Source organism: Camelus bactrianus, chromosome 4, assembly GCF_048773025.1.
Source record: "Camelus bactrianus isolate YW-2024 breed Bactrian camel chromosome 4, ASM4877302v1, whole genome shotgun sequence".
Taxonomy (NCBI): Eukaryota; Metazoa; Chordata; class Mammalia; order Artiodactyla; family Camelidae; genus Camelus; species Camelus bactrianus.
In genome coordinates this window covers 11,550,611-11,577,564 of record NC_133542.1, presented here as the reverse complement: position 1 = coordinate 11,577,564, position 26,954 = coordinate 11,550,611, and the positions used below count along the sequence as shown (strand labels likewise).

Below are 26,954 nucleotides of genomic sequence, written 5' to 3'. Positions count from 1 at the left end.
CACACGCCCCTCATCAGTAGTAAATCTACGGCAATACAGTATTTTTTGGTGAAATAAAATATGTTCTGTTGGAGGAGAGTATACAAGTAGGCAACTGCTTGACACAGATTAAATAGTATTAAACGTTTCCAGATCAGAGCTGTCTTGCTTTGTGATTAATAGCGCTACACATTCGCTTCTGCCCATCCGACAGTAGCCTGTTCTAACGTACTCTTTGCCTGAACAGACGAGAATTGTTCATTTCTTTAAAAGTTTATCTCCTTCTTTCTGCCTCATTCTCTTTTAACCTCGACTGTTCCCCCTGGAAATTTATACCGAGATTCCTTTGTGGCCCCTTGTTCTGCCAAAGAAAAAACAGTTGTTGTTTTTTTTAATATTCCTAACTGTGGAAAGACTATCACCTCCCATCACACACACACACACACACACACACACACACACACACACACACACACACACACACACACACACACACACACACACACACACACACACACACACACACACACACACACACACACACACTCCTTTTTGAATTTTTGAGCTACCACCTGGCAGGAATTTAAGTGTGATTAAATTCCCTTCCTTTTTCTCCAGCCAAGTATACTTAGAAATGAGAGCTTAACGACCTCAGTCTGGGAGGATGTAATTCTTGGATAAGGAGGTGATCACCAAGAAGCTGAAAAGAAGCAGCTTTACGAGAGGCGATCTTCACACCTCAGAACTTCCGGGTGATCCCGGTCACTGTCCCAGGCAGGTACAGATCTACAGGAGCCACTCCACAATTAGCACCAAACAGAACAGGGTAATGGAAACAGAATAAAGTCTGAGACCACAGAATCCTGTCGAGAATCTGGATTTGCCAAATATTTGTTCTGTTTTCTAAGCTTTCTTCTAACACATGTAGATCCCATTTTGGCACCTGTGAAAGTGACTTTCCCTGGTGTCTGCCCTTCCTTTCACCCTCACACCTTTATTTTCAGTTCCAGAGCTCTTATTCTCATATAGTTAGGATAATTTTAGTACATGAACAAACTCATGAGATTTCAAGCAAAGACATAATTATCATCTTATCACATTTAGTCAATTTTTACAGTGTTTTCTCTTCCTTTGTCCTTTTTCTTCTATGCTTGGCTCCCACATTCAGGGTTCCAGTTTTTTGTTTTGGGTTTTTTTTGGGGGGGCAGCATAATAATTAAACACTACACAGTTTCTTAAAAACCTAAATGAACAAATTTGTAATGTATTAATTTCTGGTAGATGATGGTACTATCTCTAAATCCTCTATTAAGTTGTGCTGATATAGCTATTCTTTTATCAATAAGATGATACTTTTGGAAGCACATCAGAGATTAATGAGAAATAACAAATACAATTTAATATCAAACATATCATCCCACTTATCACTGAAATATTTATTACTTTATAATAATATAAATATATTTTATCATGATATATAATTGCACCAAGAAAGGAAATCACTGGTAAAAATTAAGGAGACTCAAAGAGCTTATTGTACAAACATAACCTGCCTATAAAAATCTTTGACAGACCAAACTGATACCTGCAAATAAGGATGTTTTTAATTCTGCTTTGAATGTATTAAGTTGCAAAAGAATTTTTCTTACACCCTAGTAAGAAGAACCAGGCAGATAACCCCTAAAATTATAGACTTATTTAAATCTATAAGAGCTCTGAAAATCTAAGCAAACTGAAATGAATTAAAAATCCAGGCATGACCCTCTTGTAGTAGAAAAGAGAACCATGGTTGCTTTTTTTCTTGGCAGAAGAGTGGAAAGGAGGAAGTTGACACCCTTAGGAACTGGGAGAAAGCAGCTGAATGTTTTCACAATTGTATAAATTTGAGAGTAGACTAGGATGAGTGTGTAGATTCTAGAGGAATCTGAAGCTGAAAAGGGTTTGCATTCACCCATCATCACTTTCCCTCAGGCCTTCATAAAGTGCTCACTCAGAAAATAAGGGTTCAGCAGGTTGAACAGGAAAGACCCATTTGAGCACTTCAGGTCCTCGAATAGTAGGGAAGGTTCACCTAGGCCAGGAGGGAAGGCTATCATTTATATAATTCATATAAATCTATCTATTCATCCATCAATCAGTTTATCTATCTATCCATCTATCTACCCATGTGTGTATTAGTGTGTGCTTGTGTGTGTGTGTGTGTGTGTGTGTGTGTGTATGGAGAAAATGAGAAAGTAAAACTGTTTCTAATCAAAGGCAATCTGATTGTCTAGCATAAAATCCTAAGGGATCTACAAAAAGTACCTGAATTCTCGTAGTATTAATTAGTAGTAGTAGTATTCTGGTAGTAAACTAACAAGGAATTAAGCAAAGTGGCAAGATAAAAAATCAACACCTAAAGTCAAGTGTACTTCTATATACTGGTCACAAGCAAATGGAGAATGAAAAAATTAAAAAGCTAGTTACAGGTAGCATGTATAAATTATATATTTCATTTATTTCTATTCATTTGAAGGCCAGGGTAAGAGGAAATTCAGCAGGAGATGGCCTTTTGATTCCAGCTACCATGTAGACACAAACACAAACACGCACGCACACACACCTATGCATATTAATATATATATATATAGATACAAACTTTAACACATAAATAAGTAAATTAGACACAAAAATGTGCAAATTCTGGCCTTCAAAGGTTGAATTTCTGTATTAATTTCATGCAATCTCAATCAAAACATAAACAGCCATTCCTGAATGAAACAAAAAATGACTGTAAAATATATTTGGATATGCAAATGCTTGTGAATACACAAAGCAATTTTTAATAAGATGACTGCAGTTTTAAAGTAGAAAGAATTTTTCACAATATATTCTTGCTACACTAATTCACTGATGTATTTCACAATAAAGCTTAGCACTCAAACCAGCATGGGATGTCATCTACTGTAACTCCCTTTTATTAAAACTTTGAAAAATCTCAATGCACATTAACACTGCATAGAGGAATAAGGCAATAAAGGAGTTATAGTGTTTAGTCAGTGTTTCCCAAACTTATTTGACTACAGAACCTCTTTCCACTTGATTCCTATTAACACCTTTTCAATGTAGAGGTTAATGGAATATTCTGTGAGGAACCCTGCTATATACCTCCAAGACTAGGAAACAACAGAATTAGTAGGGGAACTGAATGTTAAAATAGTTTATAATGCTTAAATAAACACCAAAGACTACAACATGGTTTTCTCCAATGCTCTAATCACAATATTTTGACTTTTGTGTCTAATCAGCATTTTATTAAATTTGATGAAGTCAGGATTGGCCAAATATCCACTTCTGACTTAATGATGACACAGCTAGACCAAAAATATTGCTGAGTCACGATTCTTGACCCTCCAGGATTATCTTCATAAAAGAATTGGTTCTGAAATTTCTGCATCCCAGGAGAGAAATACCATTAAAAAAACTATGGTCAGTATGTTTCTTGCTGTCCACTGAGTGAGCTTAATTAACAGAACTCTTTATGTTCCATACAAAGGCCACTGGTGATAGTTAATTTAACGTGCTAACTTGGCTACACCACGGTCTCAGACACATGGTCAAACATGTGTGGATGCTGCTGTGGACGTGTGTTTTAGATGAGATTAGCATTTAAATCAGCAGATTCTGAGTAAATCAGGTCAACCTCCCATCATGTGGGTGGACCTTAAGAACCTTAAGAAAAAGACTGACATCCCTGAGGAAGGGGGAATTCAGCCAGCAGATGGCCTCTGGACTGAAACTGCAGCTTCTTCCTGGGTCTCCAGCCTGTCAGCCTACCCTGCAGATTTTGGACCCACTAGACCATATAATCACATGAGCCAACTCCTTAATATTTCCGTAATATTTATTTTTATATTTATCTCACACACTTCTGTTTCTCTAGAGAACCCTGGCTGCCACACAGGATTCCTCCTATTTCACACATCTATCCTTCCCCTTAAGTCCCTAAGATGTAAAACTCCTTTCAGTGTATTATGTAAAGAAATGCTATTCATCCTTCCACTGAAGTCACTTTGTGCATCTGTCTGAAACCCAAGATCATACACTTCTTGGCACCAATGTAGAAACAGGATTGGATAATGATGTATTAAATACTCTTCTAAATGTGACCACTCATAAAAGCTGATCTTTCTGATACTAAACAATGAATATTTCAGAAAGCGATTGTATTTTGAAATGCATGTGGTTTGGACAACAACTTCTCTCTCACCATGAAAGAGAAAGCAGGAGCACTTCTTAAAGGGCTCTTCTGAGATAAAGTGGCCCTGCAGCCTTTGAGTAAATGTCTTTGAAGAATGAGTTACTGGACATCGTGTTGTATGCATGTGTCTATGCACCTGGTCGTTATTTTTGACTCATTACAGTTGATCAGGAACCCAAACCTGGGTACCCATTCACTTGGCTAACCATTCTAACTCACAAGAGAAGGTTTTGAAGAGGAAAGGATGACCACAACCAGCTGGTATTTAAGTTCTAAACTCTTTGAATTTCCAATCCAACACTTTTCTCCCCTCCTCTACCACCCAAGGAAAGGGTGAACCATTTTTAGCAAAATTTAAAAATTTGTCTGGTAACATTTTTTTTTTGACCAAAATAATGATTCTTGGTTGATAAACCCATAAGAGGAAGACCCCTCATTTTTTCCATCCCCAGAGTCAGCTTTATTTTCCTGTCTAATAATTCAGAAAGAATACTACTTTACTACTTAAAAATAAAAATAGGTAAAATGCCTAAAGATGAGAGAATTCATAATTTTTTAAAGTAATTCACACTTACTGGGGAGCTCCAAACTTCAATTTCAGTAGAGACGTAGCAACAGTAAGAAATGGTACTTTACTGGCCCTACTCACAAAGTGATAAGAACATATTCATTCTCACATTATTTTTCATTAAACGCTATACTAAGATATTGAATATAGCTCCCTGGGCTATATAGAAAAAATTGTTTTTTAATCTATTTTTATATAGAGCGGCTAACATTTGCAAATCTAAAACACCCAAATTTATCCCTTCCCACTCTCTTTGTAACTGACTGTACTTCAGTTAAAAAAAAAAAAAGAACATTTTCTCTGAAATCCTTCTTGACTCTTTTAGAAAGTCATATAAAGGGGAGTCCTCCCACCTCAATCTCTCTGCTAGATTTCTATACAATAATCCTTACAAATCCCTGCAAGGTGCCCTTCTGTGCTATTTTTCCTATTCCCAGTATGGAAGACTCTCTCAAATTGGTGCTTTGACATTTCTCATTAGTGCAAAATAGGCTGCATGGTTCAAGATCTAAAATCATCTCCAGTGCCTTATACTGACCATACGAATATAGTCTGCTTCTTCCTGCACACGCAACCCACATATAATCCTATATCCTCATATAATTCTTGGTTTCCATGTCTTCCCACTGGCATATCACAGTACAAGGATATCCTCCCTCCATTTTTGAAATTATTTCTATTTAATTGGGCTCTGAAAATCAGGAGAAAAGTGAGAATATTTAAATCACATACCATGATGCACTCAAACTAATCCCCTCATATTTTCTGACACTTTGACTCTCTTTTACTTTAAGAAGAGCTCTTTCTCCTGAAGAAACTCAAAGCAGCAAAAACCAAAACATGTCCAAAGATGAATCATCCTATACACTGAGTTAGTCCTGGCAAGCCCTTGCTGGGTCAGTATTTATAATGAGTACACAGCTCTGCAGAATCAAGTGCTCAACTGTTTTCTACTTCCCCACTGCCTAAATAAAATGAGTGGGCCAGGACTGGTCTACCTGAAGCCAATGGCCAAATTTTCTGAAATATATTATAAGAGACAGTATTCTTTCCAATATGAGAAGAATACATCTTGGAGGGAGAAGGAAAGGAAGAAGTTTACTTCACTATAAGAAACGCCTGTTAAATATTAGAGTATGTTTTAACACAGACACTGTGTGATATCACCCTTATCAATTCTGTTTCTGGATGGATACAGGGTTTTAGAAATTTGAGATGTTGAAACTACTCCAAGGGCAGAAATTGCAGGTAGCCCTACTTTGTGTGCCAATGAAATAGTTATAATTACAACTTGGTCCATTTCCAAGTCAGAAAACCAGAGTAAGTTACTTTTTCTGAGCATCTTTTATGGGCTAGGCTTAGAGTATGCACATTATTAAATATTCTGAAGATATAAGAGTTCATACTATTTATTCTGTGCCAAATGCCAAGTCCTGAGTTAGGTAGTGTTATTATTTCCAGTTTTTGGGTGAGGAAACTGAAGTACAGAAAGTGAAGTGGTTTACTAGCTCATGTCCGGGCTGGTAGCAAAGGCCAAAGTTAAAATAGAATTCTTGGCAGCAATGCTTTCGAAAATATTTTAAAGCAAAAACATCACATGCTCAATAAATACTGAACTAAACTGAGTTAATAGCACTATGTTCACAATTTTAAAATGGGGTTTTGACCAAGTTACATATATTTTAGTTTGAAACAAAGAGAAAAATGAATTCACAATGTAAAGTGCCTTATCCAGCAGTCTTTCAAAGTCAAATCTCTGAAGGTCACAATTAAAAAGCCTTTCTGAGAATTCAGTGACGAAAAACAAAACACACGTACCCTATTATTAAGGCTACACATGCAGTTATTTAAAAATACATTAAAGAACTATGAAGTTTTTTTATTTGATATTTTTAAGAAAATAACTTCCCACATGCCCAGTAATTTGTCATAATTCATTTTTATGTGATATTTTATCGACTACTTAAATATGAAAGCATATAATTTCCTTCATCCAAAATCTAACATTTAAGTAATCCATGACATCTGGTTCTAATGCTGAGGCTGATGACATGATACATGCCCAGGTGGGTACAAATAGAATCTTTTTTCATATACTAATTTTTCAATTTGTATTTACTTTTTATTTTCTTCTTTTTTTCTATTGAGGGGCATTTTCAATTTTTAATTAATTCACATGAACTCTTTATAGATGAAGGTAATTAAAACTTGGTATTTTGTGCTGCAAATATTTTTCTCAACCTCTTTTCTTGGTTTTCTGCCTTTGTGTTAGCCACAGAAATAACTGGCTGTATGTAGTCAAATCTATCAGCTTTTTCATTTATGAACTCTGACTTGAATTTATATATCTAGCCCTGTCTCCCCAAGTTTGTGTATCTAAAGGACCTCCACACTACCACTGAGGCATAAGCCAACATGGTCTCAGTGTGCACAAACACCAAATGTGAACATGTGGAACAGTTACTGTCCTCAAGGTGAATCTGATGAGAACTGGGGAACTGATTGATAAATCCCCTTTCCTTTCCTCCTCCTGGACTTCCTGTCTCTGGTGCTTTACTTTATATGACCTGTTGGAAATCCTGTGCAACTGAGCTATTTTTTGTGCTTCATCCAGTAAGCAGCCAACTCAGCTGTGCGCCTGATACTTGCTCTTGTTCCTTCCTGTCTATCTCTTCCCCTCATATTTGCTTCTCAATCATCATACTCCCTAAAATCATGTTCACAGGCAAAAGTCTGCTTCAGGCTCTGATTTTTGAGTATCCCACACTAAGACATATGTGTAATAAAGAACTAGTTAATATGCCAAAAGAAAAAGAGGAACTATTGATTTCCTAAAAACAACTGCCTGGATTGTTTCCCTGTCTCAGTAAATGGAAACTCCATTTTAAGGGCTTCAAGCTCACCAATTTTAAGTAATCCTTTTCCTCTCTCCTCTTCTCATATTCTACATCTAATCCATTAGCAAATCCTGCTGTCTGTACCTTCAAAACACATCTAGAAAATGATCCCCTCTCTGCTACACCACAGGTGCTCCTGCCCGAGGTGCCGTTACCATTCACCGGGATTTTTCAGTATCTTTCCTTCCACGTGGTACCCAGGTGTCTAGACTTGACACCTATAATCTATGTTTCATGTAGCAGAGGAAAGATTCTTTTTCAAATGTGCGTCATGTCATGTCACTACTCTTCACATAACCCTTCAAAGATTTTACAGATGCTTAGAGCGAAGGGAAGAATTTACAATGGCCCATAATGCCCTCCTTGTTTTAAGCCCTTGTTTTTTCTCTACCTTAATTTTCCCGCTACACATCTAATCTCTCCTCGTCACAGACCTCCTTGCTGGATATCCCACATGCCGCACATCCTCCTCCATTATGAATCTTTCCATTTGCTATATTTTATTAGCTTTTCCAAAGGACTTAAATAGATAATCTAGTAAATCTGGAACACAGTTCCTGATAAGATCATAATAATTATCACTTGTTATGACATTTTAAAATAGAAGCTGCAATTATTCTCAGTGCCTCAGTCTTGTCAGTAAATATGTGCAATGACTGTAACACCAATGTTAAATGTGAGAATATTTCTGAGTTTACGTGAGGAATATGAGTGGTTAGCATGAGACAGTGGTCCATAACCTGGAGAGCACTATACAAATGCTGGCAGTTATTTAAATATTTAATGTATTCACTGCACTAACCATCACTTTTTTAAAAATCTTTTTCATCATGTGTTTGGATGACTGAGTGTGTCATGGTTATAGATTTTATGATATATTATTCTAACATGTCACCTCACTCTTCCCTTCTCCTCCCCTTCCATTCCTTTTCCATTATCTAGTTGATGTACATAATCAATTATTAATTGATCAATAAATGATGTACGTACATCAATACACGTATCTGGTCCTATCGGTTTCCTCCTTCCTTCTAGCAGTTATTCTATTGATTTTTTGAATCCCTATCACCATTCTTTTCCAGGTTCACTTTTCTCTTTCCTAGATTTTCTTCCATTTTCTATTTTTTTCTAACATGATTTTGAGAGTTTCTCAGCCAGTGTTTGATGTCAGGGCTTGGAGTTGTCTGTTGTCATGGATACTGCTTCAGCTACTTGCCCACAGGAGGGAGCCCTCTACATGTGAAAAGGTAGGCTGGCAGCAGCAATTTTTGTTGTTCTACAAGAGGATGGTGGAGGAGTCAATTACCAATAGAGGCATAAGATGGCTTATTTTCTCATTGTGTGCAACTCTTACTGGTGCAAGTATGGCGTTTGGTTTATTCTCTGGACAGAAATAAGAGGCACACTAGACAGTTACACAAATAGTAAGAAAGGCATCTAATGTCTCACTGAACAAATATATCTTCTCATTTTCTCTTACCAGCCTGATCTCTTTGCACTGAAATCTCCATATGAAATACCAAGCAAGAGTCCCATGCAGCTAGACATCAGCCAGGACTTTCCTCACAGGAGAGGAACAAATCCAATGACTGCTTCTGAAAGGAAGTGAGGTTTCAATGGGGCAAAGCGATGGAGTTCCTCAGATAACTGGGGCATCCTGTGAGACTTGCTGAGAAGTATACGAGTCCTCAAAACTAAGGACATTTCAAAACCATCTCTCCACATTCACAATGTTCTTTTGGGACGATTATGCCAAGCTAAAAATAATTTCATTCAAGGCTCAAGAGTGTTTTGTAACCAAGGAGGCCTGAAAATATCCCTTTATAGCTCTAGCACTATCAGTCCCACAGAGCCACCATCCTTGCTCTGAGACCTGGAGGTTCCAGCAGAAAGAAGAGATGCACTGGCCTCCTTGGGCAGGAATTTGTGCTCACTCATCCATCCCTAGTGACTATGACTGGGCTGATTGTGGGCCTGGGGCCTAGAATTTTTTTCCCTGGCTACCCACCTTCAACTACCAACAATTATAATTTATGCTAAAGATGATGTTTTAGGTCAAATAGGAAGAACAGAGCACTGAGCAGTCAAAGCTGGTGGGCCAAGGAGCATGGGTCTTCTAAGAAACATGAAGCCTAATGTTCTATATTTCTTAAGGGAAAAAAAATTATCAGTCCAAATTAATTGGGAATAAACTGGCATGAAAATAGGATAGCAACTGAAATTACAACTTACATTACTTTTTTTTAGCTAATTTATCATTTATCAAATGCTTTTATCATAAAGAATATTCATTAAAATCAAAATATTATTCTCACATAAATAAAATCTAAGCTTCATTATTGGAAAAGAAACCATAGCTTTTCAGAGGACAGAGATTTCAGATGACACATGTCTTTAGCAGTCCTATACTGAGTGCCAAATTTAACTATAGAACATTACACCAAGTGTAAGAAAAAGGGACCCTAATGTTTAATTTTAAATATAAATATAAATATAAATGAAGCAAAGTAACTTTATTTTCATTCATTCTTTTCCCCTTCAGTAGGGTTCTCAGCCTTCACATGTCATGTCTAGGGTCCAACTTCAAAATACTTCAGTTTTGTCGACGCTGATGCTGGAAATCTTTTGAGTATCTCAAAGTAATTTAAGAGCCAGAAACTAATGATAGAGGCTGAATTCCTCAAAGAAGATTTTAAAGAGAAGAGACTCACAAAAAGAAAAAAAAAAAGAAAAAAATAGAAAGGAAGGAAGGAAGGAAGGTCATTTATTTTCTATTATACTAGCAGGGCTAAGGGAAGAATTTCTTCATAAAAGCAGAATCATTGCAGCTTTTACCACTACTTCCCAGATTTAAAGCCTTTATTGCTTCTAAAACTCAATAAAGGAGTCACAGGTTGATGATTTTTACATCTCTTTTGGTGCTGTCAGTCAGAGAAAAGCAGAAATTTTTTAAATAACCATAATTACAGCATGAAGTTAAATAACAACATTAATTTTGTCCAAAGTAATCCAACAAAAGAATTATGTAGCTAAGGTCTGCATGGAGTTATCAACAAAAGGTCCCATTTATAGCTAAGTTGTTTTGTGGGGGAAGGATGAGGTATGAGGGCTTCATTAAAACCTCCTAACAATAAAAACAAAAGAAAATCAAACCGCAGATAGATGGCTCCTAAAACACTTCATTCCAAATGCTATGCAGAAGCCATCAAAGTAGGAAAACAAAAATTCCCCCCATATCACATTATCTGAAGGGAAACAGCCACTGTGTAACTCACCTACATTTCTGCCTAAAAGAGCAAATATCACACCAGTGCAGTGACAACACACACAAACATTTGGAGATTAAATGAGGAAAACTGTGTCCAGTTTTTGCTCAAGTGTTACAGTTTTATGTGAGCCAATGACCGACCAGTCCACTGCAAAGAGGTGACTGAACTGCCTGCACCAGCACAGAATATCTGTGAACCCAGCCTTGTTTTGGGGTGAAAAAAAAGTGTATGTGTAACATATAAATATATACATGCATACCTATATCTGCCCTTTAATCTGTAACTCTTCAATCTTATTTTTATTAGAATCTACTTACATGACTTAGATTTGCTAGGTAATTCTGTGACTTTAAACTACTTAAAACTGCTTTAGATCTATTTGTTTAACATTAGAGTAAAAGGTAAATGTTATAAAATTTTTGCTTGATAGTTTATCCAAAATGTCAAAACTATTTTTAAGCCTGAAACAAATTAAACAGTCATTTCCAAAGTCTGGGCTCCGGACGCAGAGTTATGGACTCGGTCTTTCTGTCCTTTCCCACAGGAATCATCAGTTACACATGTGGCTTCTGAAAAGCAAGGTGGGAATCTAAATTACAGCAGTTTTCTCATTGACCTCTTACTCTGCTCACAGGCTTTGGAAAGATAATTACTCATTTACATAAAAATCCTTTTGCTAGGTTATTTGAAAAATGAGATGTTTACTTCTCTTAGCAGGGGAAATGATTCAGACTTGTTAGCATAATACATAAAAATGCTAAATGAAAAAAGTCCTGGCGGTCTCTCTGCACTCTTCCCAACCGATCTGGGATAATCCAAAAGGCCTGTTTAATTGAAAGGGGCATGATATGAAATATAATGACATTTCACTGTAGGATGGTCCAAAGTTTCCATTTATTAAAAAAAAGGATCTGGGATCTTTATCAGAGGCATGACTGACACCCACCTGCTTATGGGAGGTTTATGGTGGAAATAATTTTCCGTAAGTACATGGTTGCTGCCCCTCCACATGCTTACCCTCTTTCCACTTTAGTAGTATTTCAAGGGCATGTGCATGGCACAGGGTTGGGGGTGGGGGTCCATGCTCTGAACCTTGGTATTTCTTCTTACTCATCAACCCTTCACTTGCATACTCCTCCTTTCTCACCACCTTTGCTTTGGGATATGGGAAGTCTCTGAAGTTTTCTTTGTCACTGATCGTTCTCACACAAGTCTTGGTGTCAAGTCCTCTTTGCTGCGTGCGCCACCCCATCCCATGCTGGGGGCTGACTGCTGAAACTAAAATCTGTAAGTTATCCCAACTCCATCTCCTGGCCACGCTGTGAAGTTGTGCGCTATGAACACTAACTGCCATTTTCAAGTACAACTCAGATTCAGCAGTTTTCTAATTGTGGCCCGTTTAATCTTTGTCTGCTGGAAGATACGTCATTTATTCTGAGAGCTCTTTTAGACCTAATGAACCCTCCTTCATCAATCTACTGAACCCCGTGTGTATTTCAAGCACAGCTGCTCTTCTCACGTTAGTCTATGGATTTGTTTGCATTTGCGTTTCTCGCTGCTCTAGACTGTAAGCTCTTTGAGAACTTATGTGTATTTGCTTTTATATGCCCACTAGCTAGACCTGTACTAGGCATATAATAGACTCTTAATAAATATGTATTGAATAAACAAATCCTCACAACAAGCCAGTAGTGTAAATATCTTCAGCACAATTTAAATTAAGAAACTCACATATGGAAGATGTTAAGTAACTTTTTCCAGTTCTCCATATAGATAAAAATGGACATTTAAACTTCAGGTAAGCCTGACCCTAATACTTGCACTTTTTTGCATCCTGTTATACACCTTGTGTGACCTCAGACTGTGTTTTCCCTATGTAAAGAATTGAGTTTATAACGTCAGTGTTTTCATTATTGCTCATTTTAATTTTTAGTCCACGTGAAAATTCAAAATAAAAAAACATGATCTTTTAATTAAATAAGAGAAATTTACCCAAATGAGAATAATTTGCTTTGAATTCTCTGAATGAGCAGGATTATTATTTGGATGAGACCAAATTAGACAAATGATAGCAAATACTGAGAATGATAAATTGCAAGTGAGGTGTGCAACACTGTACTTAAAATCAAGACTTCGTGAACCTGATCACACTACTATTGAAAAGAGATCAAAAGGAATGTTGCAATTAGCAGTGGCCAGGAGTATTTTTCCCAGGAGAAATATTCCTAAGGCAGTTACTGTGACTCTGAATCTGCTGTGTTGTTTTGTGTTGATCGCTGATCCTTCTCCCCACCCTTCGAAATATGGCTACAGGGAAATGTTGTTACAACTTATTCGGCTTAGCTGGGCTTCATTAAAGGCTAATCAGCCCATGGAATCTATTTTATATGTTTCTGTACCATTTGCTGATTTGGATCTTCTCAAAATAACATTTTAAATATCTGTATCAATAATAACGACAAGTAAACTTCTGAACTTAATAAAAATGTTCAGTATTCATGTCCCCAAGCATTCATGAAAATCAGCGGAAACAACTTCCCAGGGAACACCATATCAAAAGGAATTTTGTCCGTGTTTTGTGGATCATGGGAAGGGGGGCAAGCTAGTCGGAAAGAAAATAAACAGGATGCTGATCCACGACATATATTTTTGGAAGTGCTCTCCAGTTGAAGCCTTCCTCTTTATATGTGCAGAAAGCCTCCTTCACTGAAGACATTCTCCCATAACTCTGCCTTATATGGACCCAGCATTGTAAAGAACATTGTTATCCTAGAAACAATACCCACAAATGCTTAGTGGTAAAGATGCTGAGAGCAGATGAATTTTTGACTCCAATTACAGAAAGCTGTATTGAAATAAGGATTTAGCACCATGATATAATCACTGAGCTCTAGTCAAACAAACCTCTCTCTTTCTCCTTCCCTCCCCTTTCCCTCACTTGGCCTTCTCTCTGCCTCCCCAGAGATATTAAGCAGCTACTCTATACAGGTAAAATTCACAAAATGAACACACAACCTTTATATGTGTTGTTAAAATCACTAAGCCAAGAAGGAAAAAAAAAATGCAGGCCCTTCAATGTGTATATGGAAATAAAATAGGTGGAGGAAGAAAGTGAAAAGCAAATGGGAGAGACAAGAAATGCAATTATATTAAAAAGAAAACAAAATTGGGGCAGATATAGGTTAAAAATGCTAGTTACCTTTAATGTTGATTATACTGGAAATCCATCCCTTCTAAACACTGCTTTCCTAATATTCAGCAAATTTCTGATGCTGTACAATTTTCACACTGAAAATGCTTTTCAGATTCATTAAAAATATTTTATCTCCATGTTCTAATATTGTGATAGACTTTCACCTTAAAATAAATATATATCTGTTTAGCTATCTCCTAATTTTCAATTGTTGAGGAATACATTCTGCTTTTTACTTAAAAAGAAAAAAAAAACACCTATGGACTCAAATAAGAGAATTTTGAATTTCCTTTCATTGTGCTCTAGAGTGATGTTTCCTTGCATGAAAAATTTAGAGTCCATCAATAGATTCTTTATTATTTTCCTGCTTTCTCAACTGTTTTGCAGGCATGGAGTCATCAGCTTTCTCTACTTGCAAAAAAATGTTATTTGTAATTTATGATGTATTTATGGTCACTTTTCAGTCTTTTAAATAACATTAGAAAAAACACATTTAAATCTACATTTGAATCTAAATCAGATGTCATTGCAAAGGAAACTATATGTGGAATTGATTATACACATTAAGCTATTTTATCAGAAACCAACCAGATCTGCACTGTGCTGTGGTACTGTGAATGCAGCTGTCCATCTCTGCGTTAGCATGCATGGTCTGTCTGAATGCAAATACAAGTATAAGTGAAGAGCTTGAGATCAACTCAAAAAATAAAGTGAAATTAAAGGAGTGATTTGCAGGAGAAGTATTTAAACATAATGTTTTAGGACCAATCTCATTTTTAATAAGGTGAAGAAAATTAAAAAAAAAAAAAACTAGAGAAAAAAACTGTTTTTGCCACGTGATCTCAACACCCAATTCCCTCCATATAAACAAGCTGTGGCAACGGTGATCTGCCCTAGTATTCTCAGCATAATGTACTTGAGATAAAAATTGTACTGTAATTGGAGGCTGGTTGCAAGACAGAGTCCCCCAACTCTCAGATTTACTCATCTGGAATTTAGCCTCCTCAGGAGAGATGAGAAGTACGGGCAGACTGCCCCTCCTGGGGAGATACTGTAGCCCTTGACTATGAGGAGAGGGAGCTCTGTGTTCTTGGCTGCTCCTGTCTGGATTGGATTTTCTGTCACATTGTGTGCAAGATGTGGAGAGTTGGTGGGAGAGAGAGAGAAAGTTGCAATTCAAATGCTACTGTCTCTTGCAATTCATACTGAGGTATAGTAGATTTTCCAGAGTAAATGCTTCTTCATTTGCTGTATGTCCTGGGGACAATTTCCAAATAATTTTTTACTTTTTAAAATACTTCTCACTCATTATACTTGTTTTGCTGGAGAGTGGTCCACAGAGATCTTCATGCCCAATTCCAGAAGTGGAAATCTACAGCTCATGTAATTTAAGTGTTCAAAATAAAAGGTAGCCTGCAAATTATTTAATCACTGTATGTCACTGATAGTAGATCAGCTGCCCTAGGAATTTAACAATTGACAAAATTTTAAACCAGTGAAGAAGCAAAAACTATAATCTGGTTCTCAATTTTTTGAAGTTACACAAAACAGAAAATCATGCCCCTTAAAAACTGTAAGTTTGTAAGGAAGATTTTTGTATTGTTAACTGAAATAAACAGTCTTTATTTAGAGAATGACAGAGGGAGAGTCCAATATAGACTAAATATTTAGTCTAAAGATTAACAGGGACATAATCTGATTATTGAGTATACTAACCCCTACATGATATTCGCTCTCGCTCACATTACTATTTTATAATTGCTGTTAATGTTTTTTTAGTAAGAGAATAATTCTAATTTTGTTTTTTCCAAAGAGAGTTGTTTCTGAAATACAGCAATTTATGAAATGGATTGTTACAAAGAAACACTATGCTACTTGTTTTCAAGCATCTCCAAAAAGTCTTCAAATAGAACGAACAAAAATTTCTGAAAGACAATAAATCTTTTATCAAGAGAAAGATAACACTAACAGCAGTAAAAGTCATTACAGTTGTAAACTCCTGGCTGTGTAAATGGACTAGGCACATGGTACATAAATAGAGACGTTGATGTAACTCTATGTACAGATTAGTGATTCTCAACTTAGGGTGACTTTATCTCCTGGGAGATGTTTATCTTTTAGGTAGAGTTCAGGAAGGCTACTATATATTCTGCAAAGCACAGAGCATCCCCTCACAACACAAAACAATTGTGACATGTTTGAGAAATCTTGCTATTGATAATTATGAGTACAAAGCAGAGGTCCCATTATAACACTGCTATACATTTATTCAACTCATATTTATTTCATATGTAGATGGATCAAGCACTGTCCTAGGCTTTTGGAAATTCAGTGGTGAATAAGAATCTATCATGAAAATTCTCATTAAATTCACAATTTTGTAGAGAAAACCCTGTAGAAAAGCACCTGTGGGGAATCTGAGTAAGAATCGGAGAGAGCAGAACAAAGACTTTAAAGCTCTTCAGTCACTTCTTTCTACTGGAACTTCGATTCAGTTTTATGATCACCTCAGGTCAAGAACTATGGGCTTAAATTTCAATCTTCCATGTCACAAGATATTAAAGAAGAGAAAGCAGTCTCGTTTTGAGCCAAAGTTTTGTTCACTGAACAATGCAAAATTTTTAATCTAGATAGACGATCAGAAGATCAAGCACAGAGAACTTAGTTTCTACATTTAACAAGTAATTTTATTTTCACAATGAATAGAGAAGCATCTTAAGGAGATTTAATGGAGGAAGGGGAATCACATACAGATTTTGGTTCAACAATGTGTTAGAAGTGAAGTATGATTCTGACAGAGCAAAGGGTTTTCAATTTCTCTTAGACCTCTGACCTCATCCTTAGGGATGTATTTAGAAACAGGGATGAAATAAGAGTTAGTAAGAACAATACAAGCTATTTCTCTGTAATGCCTGGGGACTACTTGGTGGCAGTGTCAGTAGTCTCAGAAATGGGTCTAAGACATTCAGTAGCAGTACAGGTAAGAGCAGTGATTGTACTCAGGTGTAAGTTGTGACAACAGCATGGTTTTAAATTTTTGCCTCTACAACTGATAAAGATACACCTCTGGCAGGTTAGAGAAGGAGATAAGAAAGCCATTGGATGATCTGCTGTAGATGAGGAATTCTGTAATGACTCCAGGATTCAGAGGAGAAATGGAATTTCTACGGAAGAGCTAAGGTTAAAAACCAAAATACTCTTTTCCAACTATTATTGTAGTCTTGTTTTACTTCCTGACTCAAGCAGTGTGAGAAACATTTAAAAAAGTTTTTTTCCTCCTCCAGTGTATCTCCTTTCAAAAGAACAAACACCCATTTAAAAAAAACAAAACACTGAGCTTATGACATGAGTGCATTTTGGCACGATTAAATCAGTAATAAAAATTTTCTCCTACAAAGAAAAGGGAAGTCCATTGACTCCTATATTATATCCATTATAACACCAAGAGTGAAAATAGGATAAAAGTAAAAGAATAGCATTTGCCTGCCTGGAGAGCATACTCTGTAGATGAGCAAAGATATTACTGTTCCTTTCTTAGAGTTTTTTGCTTTTCAGTCTTGCCAATGTAGGATTGATATTTTCATTAAAAATTACAAGCTTCCTCCCAAATGCACATCAAAAGCAACATTCAGTATCGTTATCATGGATTCTATCACTATGGGCAGCCGTTCTGTATTCCCTAAGCATGCAAGGAACCTGAACCTAGGGTCAGTAGATAAAAGAAAGTATGACAGACCATGTTGTTTTAGATTTTATATTTTCCCTAACAATCTAATAAAATAGAAGATGAATAGGAGAAATTACTAAATGGGTTGCAGAAAAAGAAAATGGTAGCAGTAAATCTCTATCACTTTATCAATGGATTTAAACGAAGGCCTTTTAAGAGACTATCTAAAATTTAGATGTGAAATTACAATAATGTGCAAAAATGGGGAGGAGGGAGGGAACATACTCGTTGATTTTTATAAAAAATGAAATTTCAACTGGGGAAGTCCAAATTCATTATATCCTTGGAGAATTGTGTTTTCTAAATATAAATGTGAGGGAAGGAAGCAAAGAAACACTCTTCAAATCTTATGTTTTGCTGATGTGATGGAGGAATAAAACTGAACACATTTTTGTCCTGATCCCAACTAGCTATTATTCCAATAATTGTTTAATGTGACATTAAAAATACATCATTAAAGTAAAGAAAATACTTCTGCACTGTGAGTAGAAAGCACTTACACTGAACACTTAATACTGAAAAAATTACCACTAAGAATAAAATTTACTTCTGGCTGCCTAACTGGAAATATAAAAAGAGAAAGAAAGTCTACTAAAATTTCATTCATGAATGGAAAGTTGCTTATTAGTTTATGAAGATAGTTCTTCAAATATTTATTCACACTCAATTCTTAGCTAATTTATCTGGGAGAAGTTTTTATAAGGACTATTGGATTATATGAAGGATAATCTTTCATAACCATTTTACAAAAGATGAAGACTTATTTATTTTCTAATTTTTTGTATGAATCACAAAGATAAAGTTAGTCATGTCAACTCATGGTTTATGGAAGCTATTTCTAAGTTGTACAAAAATGTATCTGAGGCATGAACTTTCTGGTTTTCCATTCCCAAGGTAAATGGAGAATGAATTCAGGATAAATAATGGATCTGACATAAAATTCAGATACGTAGGACTGCGAATGATTAACATGTCTTTCAGCACTAATATTCCTTACATCAATTGCCTTAGTCAAATTTTTTAGGGTTAAATTATGACAAAATTTTGAAACTGACATGTTTGCTAATGACCTGAAGTAGAGATTCCTTATTAATTGATTGAAAACAGAGTCACATGGTGCAGGTGATACCACCAATTTTTTTTTTTTTTTGAAGAATCTAAATGTTTGGCTCCTAATTTTGCAGGGAGTGCCAAGCCTTTTCTAACAGCTGTAATTCTGTTTCAGTACGCATGCAAGTTGAGCTCACAAAATTGTGAATTACATAGCAGGGATGAGATGAACTTATTTGCAAAGATTTTGAGACATAGCCTCTGGACTGATTCTTAAAACTGCCACTTAATGATTAGTTTTTATTGTATTGAACAACTAGAGTGAGTATCTTAGCTTGGAATCCCTTAAAATGGACCCAGAAACAAGTACTCAGGTACAGTTGTGTGAAAACATGACATGCGAAAGAAGGAAGGAGTAAAAGCTCATACAAGGGTGCATTATCAAGGTCATTGCTATAGGCTTTAACTCTAAATTCCCTCTGGACATTTGAAGAGTCAGAACACCTCTCAGAATGGTCCATTTAAAATTAGAGATGCTGAAATTCTTATGCAAAGCCCCTGTTACCCATTGTTTGAGGACTGCCTCCCAGGGGCATCTTCACCTGTGTATTTCTAGGCAACTTCTATGGCCAAATCCAGCCAGTTTTTGCAAGGGTAGCCTGCTGGAAGATGCAGGGTGCTTAAATTTGCACAACAGCAGTTCTAGATGAGCAGATTAAAAACAGAGATGGGTAGAGTAATGTGATGCAGGCAAGAGAGACATGTTCACAGTGAGTTTTGGAGATAACATATATAAGCTAGCTTTTTTTTTTTCCAATCATCCCAACTGGATGCTAATCAGTACCTGCTGAACAGGAAGGCTTGTGGGTATTTGTCTGCTTTGATACTATTCCTTTTAATAGTTGCAAATGTTTTTGAAGGTCCTGAAATGTGATACTAAGATGAAGTCACCAGTGTGAACAAAAAATTTTGCCAGTCATATCAGTAAACAAAGAATGCTGTGGCCATCAAGTCATCAGCTGCTACTTCCACACCCTCCCCCCACCCTCCCAGTGAGCAGAAGGAACTGAGGATGCAGACAGGTGGGCAGCCCAGCCTCTGCCACCACCTGCAATGGTGCCCCCAAGGGAACTCAGGATGGGAAAGAGCAGGATGCTGGCCCTAGATGGCTAAGGTGCACATGAAAGGAATGCTTTCAGTGAGCCCAGAGCTTTGCACCTTCCTGTACGTAGAAAAGCACTAAATTCCTTAACTTGAGATACCTGGTTTTTGTTAATTAACAGTCATCTTTCGATGTTCCAACTACCTGGTCTTTGTTGCAAAAACTCATATATCTTGGCTTCTCCCTTGCCACTTTGGAGCAGTCCCTCAGAAAGCTTTGAGAAGCTGTCAGCCCAGGCATAAATCCTCAGAATTGTCGACTAAAGAAAACATAACTTACATATGTGTATATTACAGACATGTATATGTGTGCATATATACACAATGACACAACTATTCTCTTAGAAGTATTTATATGTCATCCTGTTACCTAAATATGGGTTTCCAATACAAAGTTACCAAATTAATCCCTGTCCTAGATTTAGCAATGGGTCACAACATCATGCAAACAGCTCCTCTGGGACTTTGTCACCTAAAGCATGCAAAATATATTAAATTGATTAGATGAAAAGAAAAGTTGCCATGGCCACTCATGAGGATAGCAGGTCAGGAAAACTGGATTCGGAGAACAGAGACCAAGCAATAGAAGGTAATCTATTACGTGGGTTCCACTGACAGCTAAGTGTCTGCGGGTGTGCTACTTAGCCCTTGGACTCTTCTGCTGGAAATGGACTCCCTCAAACCTGTTTTGTTCTCTGTAGAGCAGGCACTACTGGTCTCTTTCCGCACTGCAACTTTTCAATGTGTCTTGGGTCTGGGCTGAGCAGTCACGTGAAATTCATGAACTCAACCTTTATGGAATCATCTAATGCTGCAATTGGAAGGAATTTTAGAGGTCAGCAAATCTAGTCCTTCTATGATGTGATGCATCATTTACTATTTATTGACTGTTTGCCTGCAAGCAAATACCCTAAGGATGTTCTCTCTGGCCGTCTTTCTGGGATCCAAGAAACAGTTTCCCATCTGAGGGCCATAGTAAAACTATATGAAAAGAAAACTTGATGGCCATATTGCTGATGTTTAAATCCTGGCTCTGAATTCATGTCTGTGTGATTTTGGACAAGTTAATTGCTCTGTGCCTCAGTGTCCGTATCTGTAAAAAGAGATTTTAATAATACCCAAGTCATAGAGATGCAGATAGAGATTAAAAGTTTCTTACAGTGTTTCTTGGCACTCTGTAATGCTCAATGAATTTAAATTACTATTTTCATCAAACTCTGCCCAACTTAATACTTCCTCTTTCTCACAGCTGTCTCTCCTAGCAAGCACTCAGTATTCTTTTATATCATCTCACCCAGGAAAAAAGAGGATATTAATAAATGCTTGCTCTCCTTTGCCTACTGTTTAGGAAAAATATAAAAGGTATCTTATCAGTTAAAGCTGGCTTGCTGGAAGTCGTATATGACCATAGAACAACTTTATCTGTGAACCCCAGAGATCAGTATGTTTTAATACAGCACACCTCAGAGGCACTCCACATTATCATTATCTAAGATTTTAAATAATTTTATCATCACTTCCAATTTTTATATGTTCTACAACGCTGCAAATTTGTGTAAATGGTGAAATTCTAACACAGAATCAATGAACCTGACATTATACAATTGCACGCCACTTTAAATGGAGCTGTTTTAGTTAAAATAGGAAGCCAGCAGGAGCAGGTACCATCTATATTTCATTCATTGCTATGTAAAGCGTAGAGTATTTGTGCACGGTAGGTTCTAAATAAATATAGTTGATTGAGTGATCTATTTAGTTATTAAGAGATAAAACATAACATTTGTAATAATTAAACATTAATAGAATCAGTAAATGTACATTTTACTAAAGCAAGAGAACTGACACAAGCAGGATAAATTACTACTGCCACCAGAATGCAGATACTACGAAAGCCGATGCATTCCTAAAAATAACCATATTAAAGTTTTAGTGGGAAAATCATGCTTAATACTCGCTACACATGGTGTTTGCTAAATAATGTGCATGTTTTAATTTCTAACTAGTTTATGTCTTCTTAGTGAGTACCCACATGCTGTGTATTTTCTAAGCTATACATTTTTAACAATGGCTATATGAACATCAACATATCTTCAGCTAACAGCAAATGGAATATTTTTTCAATATTCTCATCTTAATGACAGCTTCCAGTATACATACTTATTTGATCATGTGAATTTTGTCCTTTCTTTGGTGGATATGATGTATCACATTGATTGATTTGCATATGTTGAAACATCCTTGTGTCCCTGGGATGAATCCAACTTGATCATCGTGTATGATCTTTTACATGTGTTGTTGGATTTTGTTTACTAATATTTTGTTGAGAAGTTTTGCATCTATGTTCATCACGATATTGGCCTGTAATTTTCTTTTTTGGCAGTATCTTTGGATTTGGTGTCAAGTAATGGTGGCTTCAGATAATGAGTTTGTGAGAGTTCCCTCTTCTTCCGTCTTTTGGTAGAGTTTGAGAAAGATCGGTATGAGTTCTTTCTATTTGAAACTTAACCAAGAGACAGATTCTATTTGTCTATCATACAAAGTTGAGTAAATTATTTTAACTTTTTTGAACAGCTCAATTTTCTCCTCAATGTCTTAAACTCAAAACTGGCCTGGTTAGAAGTTTTTACAGTGAGTTACTTATAGAGACATAGCAACTTTTATTCTCTATAAATGATTAACTGACAGATTTCTTTATCCATGCTTCTTTTAAAATTTTACTCTTTTATTATACTTACATAGTTCAGAGTGCTAAAGTATCCTTGCATAATTCAAGAACTTACCATAATACGAGAGACCATAAATCAGGATTACACACCTTTATGCTGTTCATAAATATAAAATTCTTGGTTGTTTTCACATTAATATATTTATACATTCACTATTCTATTTGATTATGATAAACATTATACAGTGAAAGAGATATAGATACATATTTAATCTGTACAAATATATACATGCAAAACCCACAGATGCGATTTCTTTCTTAGAACCAAAGAAGACAACATTTACGAAAACCTTGAATTCTGTTTCTTTTAAATAAAATAGACCTGAATTGTTATTGCTTTCTCTGAGTCTACATTTTCCTAGATGCATTTTACTCCTCTGGTTCATTCTGACCTAATAACTACTTTACGAGCCCCCAGTAATTCTGCCACTTCACGTGGTCCTTATCCACAGGGTCATAATTCTTCTATCACATTCTTACTCTGACCTCTTCTATCTTAATTTCTCTTCATATTTCTTTGAGTTTTAATTGGAATACTCAATCTCATTACTTGGAGGTATAAGAAAAATATCATATTTGTATATTCTCTAATTTATACTGTGAGTTTTTCAAGAACAGCCTCTTTCATAGACTTCTTTGTACTCAGCCTTGTCATCATATCAAAGCCCAGGAACTGTAATGTAGGTGGTGCAGAAATTCTATGTGAGAGATGATGGCATCCTGTATACAATTCTACTGGGATTATTCTGACCTTTCAAAACTATGTTTCTATTCTTTGTTTTTGAAGGATGAAAATAATACATATTATAATCATTGTAATTTTTAACATAAAAACTATATAAAGGAGAAAGTAAAATTCATCAATAGTCCCCTTCAAGCTCCTCACTTCCCAAGACAGTTAAGTTTAATAGTTTGAAATAAAATTCTTCCAGATATTTTTTTCCCACCTAAAATAATTTTATACAGAAATTTGTTTTACACAGTGTGTGAGCCTGGGTTGAGGTGAAGGATCCTTGGGTGATCAGTTTAGCTGTCTGCTCTTTCCTGCAGTAAGAACTATGCTCTTGGCTACTGTGTCCTCCCTGCCTCCCTGAGCCCAAGCCGGGATGCCAGATACAAAGGGCTGGCACGGAGAAAGGCTTAGATGCTATCCTAAGCTGAACACAGGTGAGGAGTGTTGCATAATCAAAGCCTAAGTAAATATAGGTAATAAGACACTTGCATTGACTAAATCTTGCAAGAAAAAGTATTTACATTTCTCTTTGGTATTTTAGTTTCTCAGAAAGGAAATGCACAATGATTAGTTTTGTTAGAGCAGGCAGATAGCTAGATATGAGTAGAGAATGGGGGACACAGACCAAATGGCAGGAATTGGGCAGAAAGGAGGGGCACAGGCCAAATGCAGGAAACCACACATCATGTGAGCAGCAGGGGTCCTTGGGCAGAGAAAGAAAAGCAGGAACCTTGGGGCTGGTAAGGGATCATGCCTTTTGGGATGACAAGTGGCCTGGAGAAGAACAAAGGTGAGAAAAGGCAAGAATTTCTAGTGTCCTAATGTAACCTTTTGTTCATTATGCCCTCATTTCAATAAAATTAGCCTTGCAGATCAGAAGTACCCATCATGCACTGTTGCCATGACAATTTCAATCCAGACTAAATAAGGACAAAAATCCCTCCTCCCTATGGGAAGGTGGAGTTGGGATGATAATCAGGGAATACTACCCTCAAACCCGTTCCTCCCCTATGAATATTCCGCCCATTCATTTTTACACCCTATGTAACTAACTTGCTAAAGAAACTCGGGGCAGCCGCTCACCTGAGCCTGCCCGCTCTCCCCTGAGAGTGTACTATCCATCCTTTAATAAATCCTCACTTTACCTTTTTTAACCTCTAAGTCTTGTCTCTGAATTCTTTGTGGGATGGGATAAGAACCTGGAACACCAGTTGCATCTATTGGCAACATCTTAAATAAGAGTTTCCTATCCTGAGAGAATATCAAATTGTCCTTATATGTACACCATTAAGAGTATTTTATTTGTCACATACATATATTTTTTTCATGATTTTTCCCTATCAAGACCTCTTCAACAAAGTCTTGATTTTAATATAATAATAGTACATACACTGAATACCATGTAGATTTTTAAATATACTGCTCTAGTTTCAAAATCAATTACTGGTTTTATTAAAGTAATTTCAGTTAATTATACGGCAACTGTGCTGATCATTTAAAGTCTTTATAGCTCAAATATTAGCAATCATTAACTTCTTTACACAGACTAGCTGTCCAATTTTATATAATTTACATGCATATTTGACTCACTAACATCTTTGCAATATTGAAGTTGATTTTTAATATAAAATGGAAAAAGTCATTAAATTTTTAAAAGCCTATAACATTTTCAAGAAATGCTTAAACCATTACTTAAAGGGAAGAAAGCTATTTACTCTATACCTCTAATTTCCATAGTAAATAATTTTAAATGTGAAATTTATTATCTGAATACAAGATGTTCCCTGAATATGTGCTGAAATACAACATGTATTTTGTACTTTGGTTTCCCTGATATTAAATATTTGTGTTTTAACTGTGCTGTTTTGTTGAATACTATTTATAACCTAGTGCATGGCAGATATTAGAAAGAAGTCTTTGAAATGACTTTAGGAATAACCTTTAGAACAATGCACAAAAGAGAAAAATATTTAAATAAATTTTGGAATGAAAAATCCTCATTTTTCTAGTATCATTTTACTTGAATATATTCACAATGACAATTGTGTCTGCTAAAAACATTTTGTAATTTATAAAGAGAAAGTAATATACTTTTACCAAAAAGCACATTAAATGTCTCCTTAAAAAAATTTCATTAAAAACTCATATATTAAAACTCTTTACTCAAGATACATTCCTATACTAATAATAAAAAGATTTGATCCTGCAACATCTAAAATCTAATATTTCCTGGTTATTCTCAAAACCTATTTGTGGAAGTTCTAGGGTCTAAGAATTCAGTATTAACATTTTCCTCTGCAGCCCTCGCATTTTCCAGCCTTTCTCTTTATCCCTACCTAGACATATCTAATAAGACAAAGTTAACTTCCTGCACCATCTACCCAAACAGATTGGTTTCATTCAGGAAGTCCCATTAACTTATAGAGCGGGAAACCCACATAGTATAACTCATGAAATACTGAGCTTCACTGAATTCCTACAAAGGGTCTTCTTTGGAAACCCGTATCAAGAATCGTAGTTACTCATATTATTTCAAGAAAATAAAACACAAAGTAAAATATTTGTCAAACTGCTTGATGTGTACTACCTTGTCTTTACCATGAGGGTTAAAGCCACAATACAGATTAAGAATTAACTCAGTTTCAAAACAAAACAAACAAAAAAAATTCTGAATCCAACAAGTGTAAAATGACTTAGTGAAAACCACATGATACTTTAAAGCAGAGAATGAAATCAAATCCTAGTTCTGCTTTATCCTAAAGCTTACATTCTTTTTGAGATGCTATAGTACTTTCCAAAAATAGGCTAAAAATCATTTAGCCTAAAGACGATTCATCACATACATTTTACAGATGACCACATTTATGATGTTTGTTGACTTCTTTTTAACTCTTAGCCTTTTTTCCCTTTGGTCCCACTCTGGACAAGCTGATGCAAGAGCCAGCACACACCTTCTCCTTTGGAGCAGGTGGGAAATTTAAATCTCACACACCTCCTGACTGGGTGTCAGAACATTCCCCTGGTTACACCTTTTAATAGCTATAAACCCATCCCCTCTGCTTTGCCCAAGCCACCTCTTACCTGTTTGCACAAACTGATTTCCCCAGGTGTCCCTGGTATGAGGACCTTCTGTCAGATTCTCTTGGTGGGTGATGTGTCATCAGCTTCAACATCTGAATGCAGATTGGGGTTGGGGGGAGGTCCATCCTGCAAAATAACAAAATATTTATAACTCTATAAAGGAGTTTACAGGTCAGTTCTCAACCAAAGTAACAATATTACTCACAGATTCTAAGGAAAACATCCAATACATAACCGGTTTGTTACAGATAGCTGAGATATATCAATATAAACCAAAGGTAAAAGTTTAGAAACTAATCATTTGATCCTTGACCCATTTTCCTATTTTATA

At 36.1% G+C, this 26,954-nt stretch overlaps 1 long non-coding RNA gene across 2 annotated transcripts in view; it reads right to left on the bottom strand.

The window, feature by feature from the left end:
* LOC141577438 (uncharacterized) overlaps positions 1-26,954 on the bottom strand; it is a 551,160-nt gene that overhangs the window by 169,274 nt on the left and 354,932 nt on the right. For both annotated transcript variants that reach the window (XR_012506315.1, XR_012506314.1), the window contains one exon: positions 26,624-26,749. This is a non-coding gene — a long non-coding RNA (uncharacterized LOC141577438). The remainder of the gene's footprint in view (positions 1-26,623; positions 26,750-26,954) is intronic.